This window comes from Lactuca saligna, chromosome 7 (genome assembly GCF_052625555.1).
Source record: "Lactuca saligna cultivar CGN05327 chromosome 7, ASM5262555v1, whole genome shotgun sequence".
Lineage (NCBI taxonomy): Eukaryota > Viridiplantae > Streptophyta > Magnoliopsida > Asterales > Asteraceae > Lactuca > Lactuca saligna.
In genome coordinates this window covers 156,299,901-156,320,760 of record NC_136423.1, presented here as the reverse complement: position 1 = coordinate 156,320,760, position 20,860 = coordinate 156,299,901, and positions in this window count along the sequence as shown.

Below are 20,860 nucleotides of genomic sequence, written 5' to 3'. Positions count from 1 at the left end.
AGCGGTCGCTATTTCATCGCTATCGCTATATAGCATGGAGATAGGTTGTCGTTATGCCCTCACTATCATCATTGATAACACCGAGCTAAACCCTTGTTTGAATCTGATGTACCTGTAATAATTATTTTATAAAGGAATGGGTAAGCACGGAACTTAGTGGATTACAACACAACATAACAATATAAGTATTACACCCTAAGCCTATATCACATGACATAAATAATTATATGAACATCAATATGATATATAAACATTAAGATCATACATCTCGTGTCTATTTGGGAACACATGCCAAACAACACTCAAATAAGGACTTCGTATTCAGTCGTCGAATCCATGGACTTAGCGTTTCCGCCTTCGGCCCCCTAACTTGGCATAATGGCATCCGGTCAGTCGGCTCAATATTCAACGGTCAAGCCCAAACATATCATGCACGGCAAACCACACCCTGGCCAAGGCCTTAGCGCACCGGCCAGGCCGAGCTCAATAAGCTCAGTGCTCGTTGATGCCCCCGAGTAGGGGGCCTCGACAAAAGACCAGCGCCCGCTTAGAATACTCCTGGCGCCCCAACAAAAGGCTTACACCAGTCAATGGACGCTCCCAGCTCCAAGACAAATGATACGGTCAGGAGACAAACAGCAGAATCAGGCCATTACCGTTAGGGCCAATGAGAGCGCTCTAACGGTTAAAGGCGCATGATCCTCCAATCAGCGCCCCTGATCTTGTCTCCCAAAAAAGGGGATATTGTCTAGTACGGACTAGGCAAGAGCGCTAGGTATAAAATGATGCACCCTTGGACACACAAGGTAAGCACTCTTTCCCTGCTAAGATACACACAAAAAACCCTAAGGAGCATTCTAACTTGACCGTCGGAGCGTTTTTCCGGGAGCACCCTCTTGGGAACGGCTGACGGCTTTCTTCTCTTGATATTTTGGAAAGGCGACGAGGGATGTGATTCAACAACATTGGATAGGTCAAGTTCGCCATACGCATCAACACTCAAATAAGGGCTCCATATTCAGTCGCCGAATCCATGGACTTAGTGTTTCCGCCTTCACCCCCCCCCCCCCCCCCGACTTGGCACAATGGCATCCGGTCAGTCAACTCAATATTCCACCATCAAGCCCAACCATATCATGCATATACATTCCACATAACAGATAAGAACATCAAACATAACTCATGCAACAATTATTACTTTAAGTATTAATCATATAGCTCCTAGTCTCACCTGACATAATAATAAGCATATAATCCCCTATGGTTATGAAGTGAGGAACTCACCTCTAATGATTAAACTGTTGGATTAGTGTCTAAGTCCATAACTATTTTGGTATGTACTTGACCCGATGGTGCATGGTCCTTTTGGGTTGCCTTCACCGAAGCAACTTGATTGGAGAAATATATAGAGAGAGAGGATAATATGATTTATTAATATGTTATAAGAATAATATATTAAAGGAGAAATCATATTTGTTTAATTAATATTGGTCAATAATTAATTAAGAATTAGTTTTGTGATCAAATGTAATTAATTAAACTAGAGGGGTTGATTTGTAATTATGTGATAGTTACAAAATAAGGTAAGGATTATCTTATTTATATGGTGGACGAATTTAAGGTTGGAAAGCCTTAGAATTCGAGTATGATAAGGATTCAAGGATTATCTTATTGGTTGCTTAATGGATAATCAACTAGATAAGGATAATGACTGAAACCCTATCTCTACACCTATATAAACACCCCTAGGGTCATGAATTCGTGTATCCCTTCCCAACAGGTCCTAGATACGAATTCTAACCTCTCACCTCTCTCTTTATACCTTCTCCATTTGCTTATGGTGTTTGTAAGCCATTAGAGGAGTGACACTTGTGACTCTAAGCCTTCCAAAGTCAATACAAGGAGATTTGGGATTGTTATTGCTACATAACAATCAAGGTAACACTATAAACTTATTCTCATGATAATATGATTACTTGTATGCTAGAATTAGGGTTTATAGTCTTGGATTCAAAGCATGTACAATAGAGAAACCTAGATCCAAGCATTAGGGTTTGTATGAGCACATAAGATGTCTTATGACCAAAACCCATCAGTGGTATCAGAGCCTAGATTGGTTTCTATTGTATTGATGCTTGATATAACTGGAAAATTCGATTTTTTGGATTCTGGAGGCTGGACTCGCCGAGTCCATGGCTTAACTCGCCGAGTCCATGCAGACTCGACGAGTCAACTCGTCAGACAGGCGGGTTTTCGGGATTTTTACCTATTTTGACTTAGGATAATTGCCATAATTGTTTAAACTTAATAAAATTCGAATTTTGTTAATCCTTTATGATTATCCTTGTCAAAATAAAAGATTTTGGTCATCTAATTAGATAATTGTTACCTTATTTGATATATGTGAAGTTATGGAAATTATTTGATCATTATCTTGCAAGAATTTGAACTAGATCTAATTAGATAACCACCAATTATAGTTAATTGCCTTATTTGAATTATGTGATCTAGAATATTCTTGACAAAGTTTGGAATAGTTTCAAATTAATCCCTGTAGGTTTTATAGTTTAAATTTGAACCCCAAAAGTTTTGTTGTTTTGAAATTTAAATAGTTAAAACCCTAATGTTTTGAAAAAGGTTTCAAAACTTGCCCTCAAGTTTTGGAATTTAAATTTTGATTGAATAGTTTAATTTTGATGCATATTTAAATTCTAAACCCTTATGGTTTGAAATGTTTCAAAACTTGCCCTCAAGTTATGGAATTTAAAGGTTGATTAAAAGGTTAATTAGAAATGTTAAATTCTAAAACTCTTGTAGTGTTTTGAAAAAGTTCAAATCACACCCTTATGGTTTTATTAATTAATTAAGGTGTATAATTAAAAGAGATTTAATAAATCCATAAAAGTTTAGGTTAACCTTTTAATTGAATTAAAAGTGTAATTGTTAAAGTTAACCATATAGTATTTTAAAAGTATAAAATACACCCTATACTACATATAATACTAAAAGTCTAACGTTATATATATGTATGAGTAAAAGTCAGTCTTACCGTTAGTAGGCCTCATTCACGAAGCTGGTCTATAAGGGGTGTTTAAGGAAATTGCCTATAAAATGGCGATTGAATGGGTATCCACTCTTACCCACCGCACTCTTGACTAGTGGAGGGTCGTTAGCCGAACGGGTAGGATAGGACGAAACTTTCCATTATAAGTATAATGAAATACAAAGTAACTAAATGTTTTTAAAACTCCCAATCTTAGTTACTTAGGCAAAGTGAATTGATGCAATTCCATGAAATTACACTTTGTGCCCTTGCGAAGACGTTAGTGGAGCGTGTGTGGTTTACCGGCACACTAAATGGTTCTAAGCAAAGGTAGCAAAGGGTGACTCAATGTTTGTCATAGTTCGGTGGAGCGTGTGTGGTTTACCGGAACATCGAATAGGTGATTGTAACATGTGAGGGCACCATGTAGTTTGCATGGTTATTCACACCCGCTTTGTGATCCTCGGCATCCCAGTCACAAACTAGAGGGGCATATCGAGATTTAAACATGCCATTGAAATGTTCAATGAATCTCAAAGGATCTAGGAGTTTTCATAGATTTAAAACTTAAATTTCTTTTTCGTTTTTCATGGTGGAAATTAGTGAATCGTCATTCACTTACCTTCAAATGTTCTGCAATTTGGGTTACGACATCCCTCTCCCGAGTTGTAGGATATTGTGTTGGGTCCTAGCCTTGTAATTTCATTTGGGTGATTTACCAAGGACTCAATCAATCAACTAACTTGAATTCTTTTTTCTCCCGATGTCAAAGTTCGACAACTATGGTCTTCTCAAATCCCGTGGAACAAGTATTCCACATGAAGAAGATATTCCACGATTCGATCGAGGAACAAGAAATCATGCTTCGCTTCCTCCTCCTCCTCCAATTATTCTCCCTAAACCACAAGATTGTAAAATTGAAAGGTTCAATATCACTCAAGCCCTTTTGGCAAGTAAACATAAAGAGGGCAAGTCGGTGTGTGCACACGTCTTAGGGATGAAGTCACACATTGATAGGTTAAAAATGATGCGATCCGTTGTCGGTGAAGAGATGGCTTTTGATTGGGTTCTTCAGTCACTTCCTAACTCGTATAGTGAGTTCGTAAGAGAGTACTATATGATGAACCACGACGTGACACTTATAGATCGCACCTACATGCTTATTACTGCTGAATCAACAATGGTTTGGCGCAATAGAAAAGCAAAGTTGATTGGTGAATCTGCCTTCAAGACCTCTATGGATATAGACAATGGCAATGAAAGACATGCAATGATCGAAAAGTTTGATCATAAGAGAAAAGCGATGTCTGAAGTAGTTCCATGTGTTGTTTCATAAGAGTCAGTTTGCTTTTATTGCCAAGAGAAGGGGCATTGGAGACGAAGTTGCCCTATTTACCTAAGAGATCTAAGAGATGGGAGAGTCAAAAGTATGACTACGCTTTAGGTAAGAATCCACTATCTAACTCCATTAAGTTCCTATTCATTGATTCTTAATACATGATGTGATAAGATTGCATTTGAATGTTTTGAAGGATCGGTGAAAAGAAAGGAAGCTTGATAAGAGAGCAAGATGAATCTAATCACAAGAGATGGATCTTGATCGCATGGACTTGAAGATTGGATTTTGAGCTTAGATAGTTATGATAGAGTTGTCAGAAATCTTCCTTTTACATAGTTTTCAATAGATTTTGCATTGTAAGGACAAATGTTTTTCCGCTGCTTTTATAAATAAAACAAATTTTGTTTAACTTATTTATTTGTTTATTTCCTTGCAATGAAATCGTTTTGAAAATTGATGTTTGAATATTTCTACAACGAATGGATGTGATTCTTAGTTATGTTATTTATGGAAATGTCAAGAATTTACCAAATAGGGAGAGTTGCTCATCGCCCAAGTTTCAATTGGATAGAAACTTGGAATCATGCAACGTGGATGCACGATGAATGAGAAATTTCGTATTTGGAAATTGGACTAATTCATTGACAAAGTGTCAAGTGAAGGACTAGGAGATCGAGTACACAAAGTTGTGTGTTGATCAAGTTCACCATAAGAGTAACAAAGATATTCGTCATGATTTACTAAAGGCTTAGTAAATATGATTACACTTACAAGATTAAGTGTAATTTTGAATTGATTAAAGGGTTTAGATCAATAGCAAAACGAATAAGAATAATCAAGTAGGCAGAAAGATAAGAGTTTCTCCATTCTAAGAAGAAGGGATAGTAGATTTTATGCTTTAAGATAGGTCTTAATGATTAAGAACCATATCTCAATTGATCCTCTAAGTGAGTCTGAGTACAATTGTATGTACAAGAAGAGGAATCAAAGATTGAAGAAATGGTTAAATCAAAAAGTCTATCATACTTCGTTCCAAAACAAGTCTTAAAGTCAAGATTGTGACATTGAGTGAATAGTATTAAGAAGGTTTATAACATTCATCAATTGTGGAAAGTTGTGATGTCTTGGATAAGACAAAGACCAACTAACACCAAAATTATGAAGTGTTTTGTTTTGATAAAAGCTACACTAACTCTTGAATATTTGGTTGTCAACAAATGTTTATTGACAAGAGAATCTTATATGTCAAGGAGTCAGTGGGAGTCTTAATAGTCTTGAAAAGTTTCAAGAACAAATCAAATAAACCTTATCGGTTATCACTAGCACACGAGTTGAGGTTTACAACCTATCGTGAAGACATTATTTTGTTTCTGTGCCAATCCAATCGAGTTAATTATGCATGTGAGTCCTATGAGTTCTCATTTGAATGCATAAAAGGCAAGGACCTTGATCAATGAAAAGTACATTGATAGGAAAAGGTGAGCTTCTTAACTACTTGGAAAACGTGGTGGGCAGCTGTGCTACCATAAGGCAAGAAATCAAGATTAAGAAAGTTCGTTCCATATGAGTTTGAATTTGTCGTAAACTTTGGTTTTTAACAAATTCACATGGATAGGAACACATACACCATTTAAATCTAAGTGTCATAAGATTTCCTCCTTCATGAAAATGATTGTGAGAAAATGCTTTTACTAAGAAAGATTTTAAAAGATAGTGATTGTAAAATTGCATTCTCGAATTCGATCATGGTTACGGCATCCCTTTCCATAATTTGAATTGTGAGGTTTGGCAATTAGTCTTAATTGTTAAGACACACATATGAACTATCTAAGGCAAAAGTGTATAAGTTCAAGAAGCCTTGATAAAAGATTATCAAAGCACTAAGTATTAGAAACATGAACTTAAGAAATTCAATAAGTATTGTTTTTCTGAAAGTTAAGATGTTTATAAATACATGTCGAAGCTAGTGGGAGCATAAGTGTTATGTTTTATAATAATCATCATGATAGTGGGAGCATAAATGTTATGATTGTATGATTATTAAGGCACATATTGCATAGTTGGCAATATTAATTATAGAAAACAAGAGTCATATTTTGCAAAGTTGTAAGAGTTGAAAGGTTGTTTTGCTATAATTAAGGGAGAGAATATTATGCTTCATTTCAAATCTAAAGGATTAGGTTGTGGAATGTTAATAAATTTAGTCAAAGGAACATAGCAAATAAAACATTATGCGTTGTGTCCCATACGCTTCGAGCATATGATCGATTGCAAATGATTTAATGTTTGACCATTCTAAAATTTTCTAAATGTCTAGCGCATTTAGAGGGAAAAGGGACTAGAATTGGTTTTGACTAAAATAATTAAACAACTATCAAAGGACAATCCAAAGTTCGACGAGGATTGGTTGCTTGTGAGTAGTTGGAAGCATGGTATTAATGGACCATATTGACATTATGATAAATAGAAAAGATTCTATTAAGAAATGAGTTCTCATATGGAAAGTATGGAAATGTATCTATATTGGGAAGGAAATATTGAAAATCTATGACTAGATTAGAAACTTTTATGCAAAAGGATGTTCAAAGGAATGTACTTTGAGTGAGAGACATCATATCAATGGAATTGTCTTGTAACAATCTACGTTAGAGGACTTTGTAATATCATTGGCAATAGTCTTTGAGACTTTGGTGCAGTGGAATTACAAAAGGATCGTTGCATAAAGTGTTAGAATCTAGTATATTCTATAAGTAACAAGAATTTGATATTCTTACACTTAAGAAAATGGATTTGGAGTTGTAAAATGAGAATGATTGGAAATGTGTTCAATTTGTCTATTTCACAAAAGTAAGAACCATAGGTAAACATTGTGTGCATGCTAGGAGCATGGGACAAGTGTAATAATTCAAGTAAGAAGTTGATTACCCGAAACGACAAATAATGAGTAATCGATATGGTGATAAATAAAACGTGTTTTGTTTATACTCAAAGGTTTGAGGCCATATGGGATTAGTATTATTATTGTGTTTCACTTTGCATGTTTTGACTTCCAAAATAATTGAGTTTATTAAGAATAATCGAATTATTCAAACGGGCCACAGTCATTCATATGTTGGAAGTAGATATGAATGAAGACTGTCATGAATTGGTGTGTGGATTGTCTAGAAAAGTATTAGACATAAGCAAATGTTTGCTGCAACGTTCATGAGTGCTTATGAATATGATTTGAGCATTGGATTAAACCCACGCTCACTTGGATCAATATCTCGAGTGATTAGTGAGACGATAACATCTTATATTCTTGAAACCGAGATGTGTGAGTTGTATCTTGCTAATCGGTTGCACACTGATAATATGTAAACGCACTAGTAACTTGGTGTTATAAAACATATTGTTGTGTGTGATTTGGTTAGTGAGTGCAAGCAAGCATTGTATCAAAGTTTATCCGTTCCTTTTATCCAAGGTAGGATAGAAGCGATATCTTTGGGCCCCTCGATGGTTTAGTGATGACATATGTAAATGCTCGGCCGGGCTAGGGCTAATTTGATTTGTTCAATTAGTCTGTCGTCATAAATCGGAAATCGAGATATAGTACAAAGAGAATGATTTGAAATCATATCTCATACGATATCTAGAATGGAGGAATATATGATCCCTTATCTAAGGACACGCGTATCTGATATGATCAGAGTTGACAACGGCTTTGGAAAGCTACGATTGCAGATTAGGATCTGAAGTCATACGCAGAATAGTTGTTAGACTTATCCAAGTGGGAGACTGTTGGATTAGTGTCTAAGTCCATAACTATTTTGGTATGTACTTGACCCGATGGTGCATGGTCCTTTTGGGTTGCCTTCACCGAAGCAACTTGATTGGAGAAATATATAGAGAGAGAGGATAATATGATTTATTAATATGTTATAAGAATAATATATTAAAGGAGAAATCATATTTGTTTAATTAATATTGGTCAATAATTAATTAAGAATTAGTTTTGTGATCAAATGTAATTAATTAAACTAGAGGGGTTGATTTGTAATTATGTGATAGTTACAAAATAAGGTAAGGATTATCTTATTTATATGGTGGACGAATTTAAGGTTGGAAAGCCTTAGAATTCGAGTATGATAAGGATTCAAGGATTATCTTATTGGTTGCTTAATGGATAATCAACTAGATAATGATAATGACTGAAACCCTATCTCTACACCTATATAAACACCCCTAGGGTCATGAATTCGTGTATCCCTTCCCAAGAGGTCCTAGATACGAATTCTAACCTCTCACCTCTCTCTTTATACCTTCTCCATTTGCTTATGGTGTTTGTAAGCCATTAGAGGAGTGACACTTGTGACTCTAAGCCTTCCAAAGTCAATACAAGGAGATTTGGCATTGTTATTGCTACATAACAATCAAGGTAACACTATAAACTTATTCTCATGATAATATGATTACTTGTATGCTATAATTAGGGTTTATAGTCTTGGATTCAAAGCATGTACAATAGAGAAACCTAGATCCAAGCATTAGGGTTTGTATGAGCACATAAGATGTCTTATGACCAAAACCCATCATAAACACCCTTCAAGTAGCCCAAGACACCCTTTACACCATTTCAGCCTTCAACCTTCATAATAAAGCCAAAATATAGTTAAGTTATGGTTATTTGATACCCTAAAAATACAAATGGCTCATGGGTTAATTTTCCATATTTTTACCTAGAAGTTATGGTCTGTTCGGGACCTTTTTTTTCTCTCCTTAAGCACATTATTTTTCAAAACTATTCTACATGAATGAATTTCAGGTCCTTAGCTTTAAAATTAGTGTTCGCACACCTCTGTACAATTTTCTACAATTTTTGGTGATTTTTACAAAACTGTCTCGCAAAACAGTTTATTACAGACCAGTGTGGTTAAATGGTTGATTTCACCCTATTTATGGGCATTTATGGCTTTCAGTAAAAACTAATGAAATGTAGAGGACTCAAAAATGAAACTCTTGGCTTTGGTTTCGACTGAAAAGGGTTTTACATGACAAAGATATGTCATTTCAAAATTTTGGACAAATTAGGGAAAAATCCTGAAGTCACAACTTTGACTTTTTTAGGGTTAATTTTACATCTTAACCCGTAAAGCTATTAAGAACATGGTTTCAAAGCTGGAAATTAATTGCTTAATTTAGGCTATCGTGTAATGGAGCAAAATGACATGTAACGTGAAATATTTAACTCAAAATTCAATGTCTTTTTGAGAAAAACAAAGTATGATGCCTATTTGAGAAAGATACCTCGTTAGGGCTATTTTTCATCCATTCCAAGGCTTGTTATGAGAAAAATACACCACTCACTACCACCCAAGCCTGAAATTCAAGGATACAGCCATGGTTTCCTTAGAATGAAAGAAAAACGAGTAGAAGAAGGAGGAAGAAAGAAGAAAAGAGAAAAGAAGAAGATGAAACCTTTGTATGCAATCATAGTTGCACTTCTCATACTTAAACCCTTCTTCCTTGAGTCAAAGTACCATGATCGACCCCCTTCTTTCTCCTTAAGCAGTCCTTAAAAAAAGTGTTCTCTCCTTCTCTGGGTTCTATTTGGTCGTACACAACACACTCTACAAAAACTTCACTTACATTAGGTTTTTAATCTAAAACACATTTGACACCAAGGCTTAAAGGGAGACGACCAATTAATTGAGGATTGGACTGCAACATCATGAAGTCTCATAAGTTACTTGGTGTTTTACATGTATAATCTAATAGTCCCTCAAGCTCTCAAATAAGGACATTACTTAGCCCAAAACAATTTCATTTGCACCAGTAAGTTTCAAAGTTGACAATTTCAATCCTTTCTTTAGAAATTAGTTACACAATCTCCAAAAACTCATTCCGCAATTATATTATTACTATTATTATTATTATTATTATTATTATTATTATTATTATTATTATTATTATTATTATTATTATTATTATTATCGTTATTATTACTATTACTATTATTATTTATTTATTTATTTATTTTAAAAGAAAAACGAATATTGGAAAACGAGGTGTTACATCTAGCAGGCAGGTAAGTGGCACCTGATCATACATTGACTGAGAAAGATAACTAAGCATTCCTTATAATGGATGTGGATACCTTCTCTTTCACAACGTGTTATAAAACCGTGAGGGCAACAGATCACATAAGAACTCTATACTTAAGCATGCTCGGGCGAGAGCAATCCAGGAATGGGTAACCCTTGGGAAGTTTTCGTGTTGGGAGCCAAAAGCGGACAATATTGTGATACGTGCTAAAGGGGGTGTTAAAATGGTATAGAGCCAGGGCATGGGTCGATGTGTTCGATGGGGACGCCAAAACCTATAATGGGGGGTAAAGGCAGGCAGGTAACCTGCACCTAATCCTACATCGACTGGGAATGAGAACTAAGTATTCCTTATAAGGGATGTGGATATCTTCTCTGTCACAACGTGTTTTAAAGCCGTGAGGGCAGCAAATCCCATAAGAACTCTACAGTTAAGCGTGCTCAGGCGAGAGCAATCAATGGATGGGTGACCCCCTGAGAAGTTTTCGTATCATGAACCCAAAACATACAATATTATGATACGTATCAGAAAGGAGTGATACATAAAATACATGAGAGTGTAACATATGAAAAAATGTGTTATTTATTAGGGTATATATATATATATATATATATATATATATATATATATATATATATATATATATATATATATATATATCATTTTACGGTTATTTGTGACATTTATTAAAAAAAAAATTACCATTTTATAATATCTATTATGAAGAGTTGTTATTTTAGAATTTCTTTTTTGAAAATGACAAATATTAGAAAAGCTAAACTTAACATGATATTCTTATATAAATAATTGGATTTGCCTATGAATTTTGATAAAGAAAATGTGTCCAAAGAAAGCAATTACTAGAAAATTACAACAAAACAGTTATTGATGAAACACGAAATTATAGAAATAATAGTTAAAAATACATTGATAGTTTTTATACCTGTAATAAAAATCAGATAAATATTAGATAATCAAACTTTTGATGTTTACGTCTAACTAATATTTACTTGAACATATTTAAAAAAAAAATTTAGTAATCTAAATTATAATCTAATATGTTATCATCTATCTAAAAAATTCGCAATTTATTATTATTAATAAATGAATTTTTGAATTCAAATTTCCAACCTTTAATATAAAATATTTGTTTTTGTTATCACATTTATTATAATTAATAACTTATATATATATATATATATATATATATATATATATATATATATATATATATATATATATATATATATATATATATATTAGTATAATATGACATTTCATTTTGTAAAATTGAAAAAAAAATTGATATGTAAATATTATTTATTTAAAAAATATCATAAGAAGATATATGTCAAAACTTTTGACTAAATAACATGTGTTGGGTTAATCGGTTTTATTATTTTAGAAGTTTATTTTGTTTAGTTTAAATAATGGGCAATTAGGAAAGTAGCCATATTTAAGTCTTTTATTTTATATTCTGCATAGTTTTAGAATTCAAGTAGGATACTTATTTGTCTAGTATAAATAGGATCAATGATATTTTCTTTTATGCAAGACTTTTTCTATTTTACTTTTGTTCAAGTAATATATTGGTTTCAATTCTTCCATTCTCACGTATTCTTTTTACTTATTGCATAAGGGTTTATTTTTGCTTGTTATTTACACAAGTTTCAACCCAAGTAATCTTACACTTGGTATCAGAGCGAGGTGAAGACGTTGCCGGTTTGAGAGTCGGTTTCAAGAAAACCGTAGCCTTTCGTTGTGGGGCAGACACAACGGGAATCAAGTTCTATTTAAAGGGGGTGTGATTCGAGGTTGATTACAAAGCAACCCCAGTTTCTTATTAGGCTTGTGAGAGACTAACCGGAGGCGCGGAGTAAACGAACGGGAAGACGTCAAAGCGGGTGACTTTGTATCGGTTCGTTTTGCGGGTGACGGAAGACGGTAAAGGTGGTCGTGATATTGTCTTGTTGTTCGGTGGAAAAGTGCTCTCGGAACAAGTTTGATTAGGTCGGGGTTGTAAAAAAAAAAGAGAATAAGTTCTTGATCGATTTGTTCCTGATAAGGGGATACCGACGTAGGTGTGTGAAAAGCGGGCAGGAAGGATCCGTCAAAGCAGGTGGCTTTGGATTCAGTTCGTTTGGTATGATTGAAAGAAAACGGTGAAGCGGGTAGCTTTCTTTTCTTCGTCGGTGGAGTTGCCTCTTTGAAGAATGGTAATTGAAACAAAGAAAGAGATTTGACAAACAACACGGTGTGAACATTATGGCGCTGGAAGTTCAAATCGGGTGGCTTCGGATGTGGCCGGGGAGAGGTCGTGAATCCTAGAAAAGTCTAGATGGTAATGAACATGTCCAACGGGATGCCATGATATATGTCACATGTGTTGTCACCAATTAAAATGGGTTGTTAGAAGACTTTTGACATGACCAAGGAGAAGGTCGGATGTCCAGGAAAAATCGAGAATCGGGGATGGTTCGAAAAGATGATGATTAAACATTGTTTTGAACGAGTGGCTCGTATGACAAATCCGATTAAGGGGGTGATTGTTGGGTTAATCGGTTTTATTATTTTAGAAGTTTATTTTGTTTAGTTTAAATAATGGGCAATTAGGAAAGTAGCCATATTTAAGTCTTTTATTTTATATTCTGCATAGTTTTAGAATTCAAGTAGGATACTTATTTGTCTAGTATAAATAGGATCAATGGTATTTTCTTTTATGCAAGACTTTTTCTATTTTACTTTTGTTCAAGTAATATATTGGTTTCAATTCTTTCATTCTCACGTATTCTTTTTACTTGTTGCATAAGGGTTTATTTTTGCTTGTTATTTACACAAGTTTCAACCCAAGTAATCTTACAACATGTGACAATAGAATTAGAATTTTGATGTATTAAAATAGATATAAAAATGGCTTCACTATAAAATAAAAGATTTAAACTTAGTAAGGTGTAATTATTTACTGATGAAATTTAAAGCAAAAGATAACTTTTGTGTCGCCCCACACATGTGGTAGCTTTCTTCAAAATTTGTCGATGTTTTAACATATGTTTCCGTATTCACACCGGAATGTTTTTGAAAAGTTTCTACCGAGCATTCACATTGGAAGGTTTTATAGTTTTTTATTAGATCCGGTAAACGTGTCGTGTCGTGTCGAGTTCGTATCGTGTCAAGACATTAAATGGGTTGAAAGGGTTTGACCCTAACCCGACCCGTTTAATTATCGTGTCGTGTCGTGTCAACCCGTTTATTTTCGTGTCGAGTTTCGGGTTAAATTTTAGACCTTGTAAATATATTGTGTCATGTCGGATTCAAATATTTTAAATGTTCGAAAGTAGGAGTTGTGGAGACAAAAAGAAAAAAGTGAAACACTAGAGTTATGAGATGGAATAACAAAATTTATAGTACGTTTAGAAGGAAAAATGAAAATAGTTAAAGTTTGGGAGCAGAAGAATAGGTAGTGAGGATCACTAAAAGTCTATAACATATAATATATTTATAAAAATATGAAATTTATAACATATAATTTATTTATAAAAATTATTAAATAACTTTGAAATTTTGAATATTATTTCTAATTCTCAAGTTTGACCACTATAAGTCTATAACATATAATATATTTATAAAAATATGAAATTTATAATAAATAATATATAATTAAGCGGGTCATATTTGAGTCATTTTCGAGTTGAAAGTCGTGACCCTAAGCCTACTCGTTTAATTATCGTGTCGTGTTGTGTCAATCCGTTTACATAAACATGTCGAAATCTCTGACCCTAACCCGCTAATTTCGTGTCGGGTTTTCGTGTCGTGTCATGTTTTTCCAGGTCTAGTTTTTATTAAGAAACAAAATATATAAAAAACTTTAAGATTTTATAAAAAGAAAATGATTTTGATAATGTACTATTATTATTTTACAAATATGATATTAAGTTTTTTTAAAGTTCAATAGAAGACATTATAGTTTTTAATTTGTTTTAATGTTAACCATTTTGACCGGTCAATTTAGTTGTTAGTTGACATTGCATATTTGCATGGTGATATATCCGTCATTGATAATGTGGTGCTTACTTGACATTTTTTGTGATATCACTTTCTTTGTGTCAAAAATAAAAAATAAACTAAAATATAGTGACTTAATTGAATATAAAAAACAATGTCAAAATTAAATTTTATAAAAACTTAATGTCTTTTTTTGTACAATTTTCTTTTATTATATAAAAAAATCAGGACTTATTGAAGAGTTAGAAACCATTTGTAGCCAAATTATGAGCAAAACAACAAAACAAAATTGATGCTTAAACATGCAGTGTTATAATTTTGTTGCTATTAGTATGTATTCCAATATCCATTTATTAGATTTTCCTATATAGATCTCCAATATCCATTTATTGGATTTTCCTATATAGATATGTATTTTGAAATGACCACCACCTTTGATCTAACATGAAGCCAGACAAATTCTTGATAATTGTACTAGGAAACATATATGTAATAAGCTCTTTATGTACGTGTTTCATTGTTGTGACAACCCGAAGTTTCCGTTTGTTTTAACGTCGTAATTAAGCACGTCAAAAATTAACCAAATTTATCCCAAATTATTTTTGGCTGGATTTAAGCCCGTTGAAATATTTTAAATAATATTCGTCAAGCAAACCAAAAATAAGGAAGTAAAATTTAGAGTTGTCGTATTTAGCGTAAGTCGCGGAACTCCAAAAATTTGGAATTTACGGACAAAAACTCGGAGTTTTTGACCACGAACCCCCTAGAGTATAAATATGACACTTAGTCATTTTCTCTCATTTTTCCAACTTCCACCTCAAGAACACTCAAGAAATCCTCTCAACTATCATAAGTTTATCTCATCAAATCCGCCAAAAACAATCATCCAAGCTCCTAGAACGTAAGTGCACTTACCCTAGCTTCTTGTGTGCATAATAGAAACTTGTTTACACTTGAAATCATCCAAGAACACCAAGAACATGGTGTTTACGGTCCAAGAACATTCTTGGACCCTAAACCCTTAAATAGGTGCTAATGTGTGCCTTGGTTCATTCTAAGCCTTGTCAACTAGCATGGATCCCTTCCTAGACGAGTTTAGCATTCGAAAATCATCATTTCCCCATGTTCATATGAGTTTACGGTTTGGGGAGTTCATCCCAAAACTGTAAACACCTCCTAGAGGTGTTTAGATGCCCCTAATGCCTTCTAATGGTTGTGTGATGGAGTAGAACCTTACTTGCATCAATTAGGGACCCCAAGAACATGAATTGAAGGGAAAACATGAGTTTACGGTTTGGGAAGGTCTCCCAAAACCGTAAACACCTCTTAAGGGTGTTTAAGTGTCCTGTAACGCCCCAAAAATACGAGCCAAAAATTTCATTTTTAAAAACATATATTTGGCAAACATTCGAATTAAAACGTTTACTGATCATAACATTTTATAAAAATATCACATGTCTGGAAAACATTTCATAAAAACATAATAATGTCAGAGTACAATTTCCCAGGAAGATCTCGCAATGCGGAATACGAAGCATGTGTGTGATGGGCCGCTACCGCGTCAGCTCTTTCCCCTTCGAAGAAGAGGTACCTGAAACCAAAACTGAAGACTTTAAGCACGAAGCTTAGTGAGTTCCCCCATCATACCGCATACCATACAATCACATAACATACATATTGCCAGGCATTTCTGGGGTGCCCGACCTACTCGGTACGGCTATTCTGGGGTGCCGACCAACCCGTGTCAAGCCATTTTGGGGTGCTGACTACCCATGTCAAGCCGTTCTGGGGTGCTGACTACCCTTCGGTCCTGACGACCGAACCTCAGGGACTATTTCACCCCCTACTGCTACTATCACATATATCATAACATAACATATATCAAACATATATGGGGTGCCTGAACTACCCTTCGGTCCTAGCAACGGAAATCGGGGACTGGTCCCCTCCTACTACCTCTATCGCATATAACATAACAAGCCAGCATGCAAACATATCATCCCATACTGTCAGACGTATTTGGGGTGTCTGACTACCCTTCGGTCCTAACAACCGAACTCTACTACTATCACATACAACATATCATGCTAGCATATAACATATCAGGTAGTAGCAAACCTAGATGATATCACAAAGACAATCATCTATCATACGTCTCCTACTGGTGGGCTGGCATTGTGGCTATAGACCCACCGCTACTGGAGGGTAACTCACCTCGAAAGTAGCTGCTGAAATCTGCTTGCTGAGTGTCCAACTGTTGGATCGCAAATCCTCCGGCTATAAACCATAAACATAGGTTAGACACCCATAAATACCATTAGGTCAAAAGACTGACCCTCCCTTGGCCCAAGGTCAACCCCTTGGTCAAAGTCAATGTCCGTTTGACTGGACTCGCCAAGTCATGGCATGGACTCGCCGAGTCCTTTTCCTAGTAACCCCGTCCTACCCAACCAGTCCTTCTTCCCACTCATTGAATCACTCTTCATTCATGACTTGAGATGATTGAACTGACTCGTGACCCGACTCGCCGAGTTTGAAGAACAACTCGCCGAGTTCCAGGCAATCTTCATAGGACTCGCCGAGTTGTTCATCCAACTCGCCGAGTCTAAGGCCATCTTCATGGAACTCGCCGAGTTCCTCCTTGGGACTCGCTGAGTCCCTATGACCCATTTCCCATAAAGGCCAAATCTGAGACATGCAACGCTTCAAAACCATAGATCCATGTCCCTTGAGCATGCTTATCACGTAAAGTTGCAAACTTTACGTGCATGCATGGCCCTATAAGCTAAAAAGGCCAAAACCAAGCTCTTCAAGAGGTCATAGACTCAATGGGGACCTTAATCACTTCAACCACAGGAACTTTATGATACTAATTCATCCAATAAGTCCAGATCAGAAGTCCTTTCGGATCATTAAGCACCACACATGGAGCTTGGTGTTCTAGGGCTTGAAAACCACCAATTTGGGATAAAAATGGCAACTAATGATCTAAAGATCAAGGTAGAGACTTTTCTACCTGAATGGAAGCTTCTCCCTGCGTAGAGTTCGGATCTACTCCTTTCCTTGCACTCTTCAACCACCTCTTTCTCCTTCTAAGCTCCAATCTCCTTCACAAGTCCAATAACTCTCTCTAGATCAATAAAGGGGTTAGGGTCTCACTCTAATGCTCTCTGGAAGTGTTAGGGACAAAGGAGGCCAAGATAGAGTGTCTCAATAGGGTACAAACACCCGGATTAGGGTTTTTGCCCAACCGGGGCCTACTTGCCGAGTTCGGGACCAACTCGTCGAGTCCAGAGTCCTATTCCCGCACCTTGACCCACTCCTACTCGGCGAGTTAGCCCATCAACTCGCCGAGTCCAAGGCAATATATAAAGAAATAAATAGCAAGGAGTACGTACCGGGGACCAGGTGCTACAAATCTCCCCCACTTATCTTAGACTTTGTCCTCGAAGTTTGCTGCTCGATCCCGAAACAGCTCGGGTAGTGCTCCATCATCTCTTCTACTGGCTCCTAAGTCCACTCCGAACCCTTCCAGTGCTGCCACTGCACCTTCACGAGTTCCACCTTTTTGTTCCTCAGATCCTTCGACTTCCTGTCGTGGATTGCCACAGGCCACTCGATGTAATTTAGACTGTCGTCGACCTGGATATCTTCCAAAGGCACCACTACCGAGTCGTCCACCAAACACTTCCGCAACTGAGAGAAGTGGAAAGTGATGTGGATCTGGCTGAGTTCGGCCGATAGATCCAACCTATACGCCACCTTGCCCACACGGGCTACAACCCTGAATGGCCCAATGTACCTTGGGCCTAACATACCCCGCTTTTTGAATCGGATGACACATTTCCATGGCGACACTTTCAGAAGAACCATATCCCCAACTTGAAATTCCAAGTCTGAATGGAGCTTATCGGCGTAACTTTTCTGCCGACTCTGAGCAGTCTGAAGCCTGCTCCGGACCTGCTGAATCTTCTCCGTCGTCTGGAGCACCACTTCAGTGCTTCCCATGACCCTCTGGCCAACATCTCCCCAACATATCGGGGTCCTGCATCTCCGTCCTTATAACATCTCGAAGGGAGGACGGTCAATACTTGCGTGGTAGTTGTTGTTGTATGAGAACTCAGCTAAAGGAAGATAGGTATCCCAACTACCACCGAAATCCAGCACGCATGCCCGCAACATATCCTCAAGGGTCTGGATGGTCCGCTCACTCTGGTCATCCGTCTGCGGGTGAAAGGCAGTGCTAAAATGCAGACGAGTGCCCAACTCATCATGAAACTTCTTCCAAAAACTGGATATAGATATCGGCCAACTTCTCGGTCGAGATGCTCTCCTGAATCGGAATAAAATGGGCGCTCTTGGTCAATCGATCTACGATTACCCATATAGAATCCACTCCTCGCGCAGTCCTGGGAAGCTTTGTGATAAAATCCATCGTAATATCCTCCCATTTCCACAACGGGATATCCAACGGCTGCATCTTTCCGTGCGGTCTCTGATGCTCGACCTTGACCTTCCTGCAGGTCAAGCACCGCTCGACGTACCACGCCACATCCCGCTTCATGCAGGGCCACCAATAGTCCAGGCGAAGATCCCGATACATCTTCGTCGCCCCTGGATGAATAGAGAATCAGGATTTGTGCACCTCCTCCATCAAGATCTGGCACACGCCTCCATGATACGGCACCCACACCCTACGGTGTAGTGTCAATAATCCCCGACTATCATAATCAAAGGAGGTGACTTGCCCCACTATACGCTCACTCTTCCGATGCTCCTCCTTCATAGCCTCCTGTTGAGCCTCCCGAATCTGCTCCAACAGGGGAGTCGCCACAGTCATCCTCATGCAAACATCACTGATCGGCGCCATCTTGAGGCTAAGCGCATCGACCACCACATTGGCCTTCCCCGGATGGTAAAGGATCTCACAATCATAATCCTTCACCACGTCCAACCACCGACACTGCCTCAGGTTCAGATTCGGATGATCCATGAGGTACCTCAAACTCTTGTGGTCCGTGTAAATGGTACAACGAACCCCGTAAAGGTAATGTCGCCATATCTTGAGGGCGAAAACCACCACCCCCAATTCCAAATCATGTATCGGTTAGTTCGCCTCATGAGGCGTCAGCTGCCTCGAGGCATAAGCAATGACATGCCCCTTCTGTATCAACACTACGCCTAAACCTGAGATCAACGCATCGCAAAATACCACAAAATCCTCCACACCCTCGGGCAGGGCTAAGATCGGAGCCTCGCACAACCTCTGCCTCGGAGTCTCGAACGCGACCTGCTGCTCAAGCCCCCATCGAAAAACCACGGCTTTCCTAGTCAACCGTGTCAGGGGTACGGCTATCTTGGAGAAATCCTAAATAAACCTCCGATAGTAGCTTGCTAATATTAGGAAACTCCGAATCTCAGATGGAGACTTCGGAACCTCCCACCTCATCATGGCCTCCACCTTAGCCGGGTCTACTGAAATCCCGTTCTGATTGACAAGATGCCCAAGAAACTGCACCTCGTGCAACCAAAACTCACATTTGGATAACTTGGCGTACAAGCTCTCCCTCCTCAGGGTCTCCAAAACCTCTCTCAGATGCTCCACATGTTCCTCCTGAGTCTTGGAATAAACCAAGACGTCATCAATGAAAACTATCACAGACCGATCCAACATCGGTCTACATACGCGGTTCATGAGGTCCAAGAACGCGGCAGGAGCATTGGTGAGCCCAAACGGAATCACCACGAACTCATAATGGCCATAACGCGTCCAAAACGTGGTCTTCTGAATATCCTCCTCTCTAACCCTCATCTGATGATAGCCTGAACGCAAATCAATCTTGGAGAACCAAGATGCTCCCTGCAACTGATCAAAGAGGTCATCAATCCTCGGGAGTGGGTAACGGTTCTTCACCGTTACCTTATTTAGCTCCCGGTAATCTGTACACATCCTGTGCGACCCATCCTTCTTCTTCACAAACAGGATCGGGGCTCCCCAGGGTGAACTGCTCGGACGAATAAATCCCTTGTCTAGCAGCTCCTACAGCTGTGTAGATAACTCCTGCATCTCGGGAGGAGCTAACCGATAGGGTGCCTTGGCTATCGGATCCGCACCATGAACTAGGTCGATCCTGAACTCTACCTGACGCTCTGGAGGTATTCCAGGAAGCTCCTCCGGGAACACATCAGCGTAGTCTCGCACCACGGGAACCTCGCTCACTGTCGCCTTACCCATCTCCTGGGTATCCATAATGTACGCGACATACCCCACGCATCCCTGCTGAAGGTAGCGCCTAGCTCTCGCTGCTGAACATACTATAGGTCCACGTTGTGGCCTCTCGTCGTGGATCACCAACTCTCCCTCACTTGGGGTCCTGACCCGCACTAGCTAC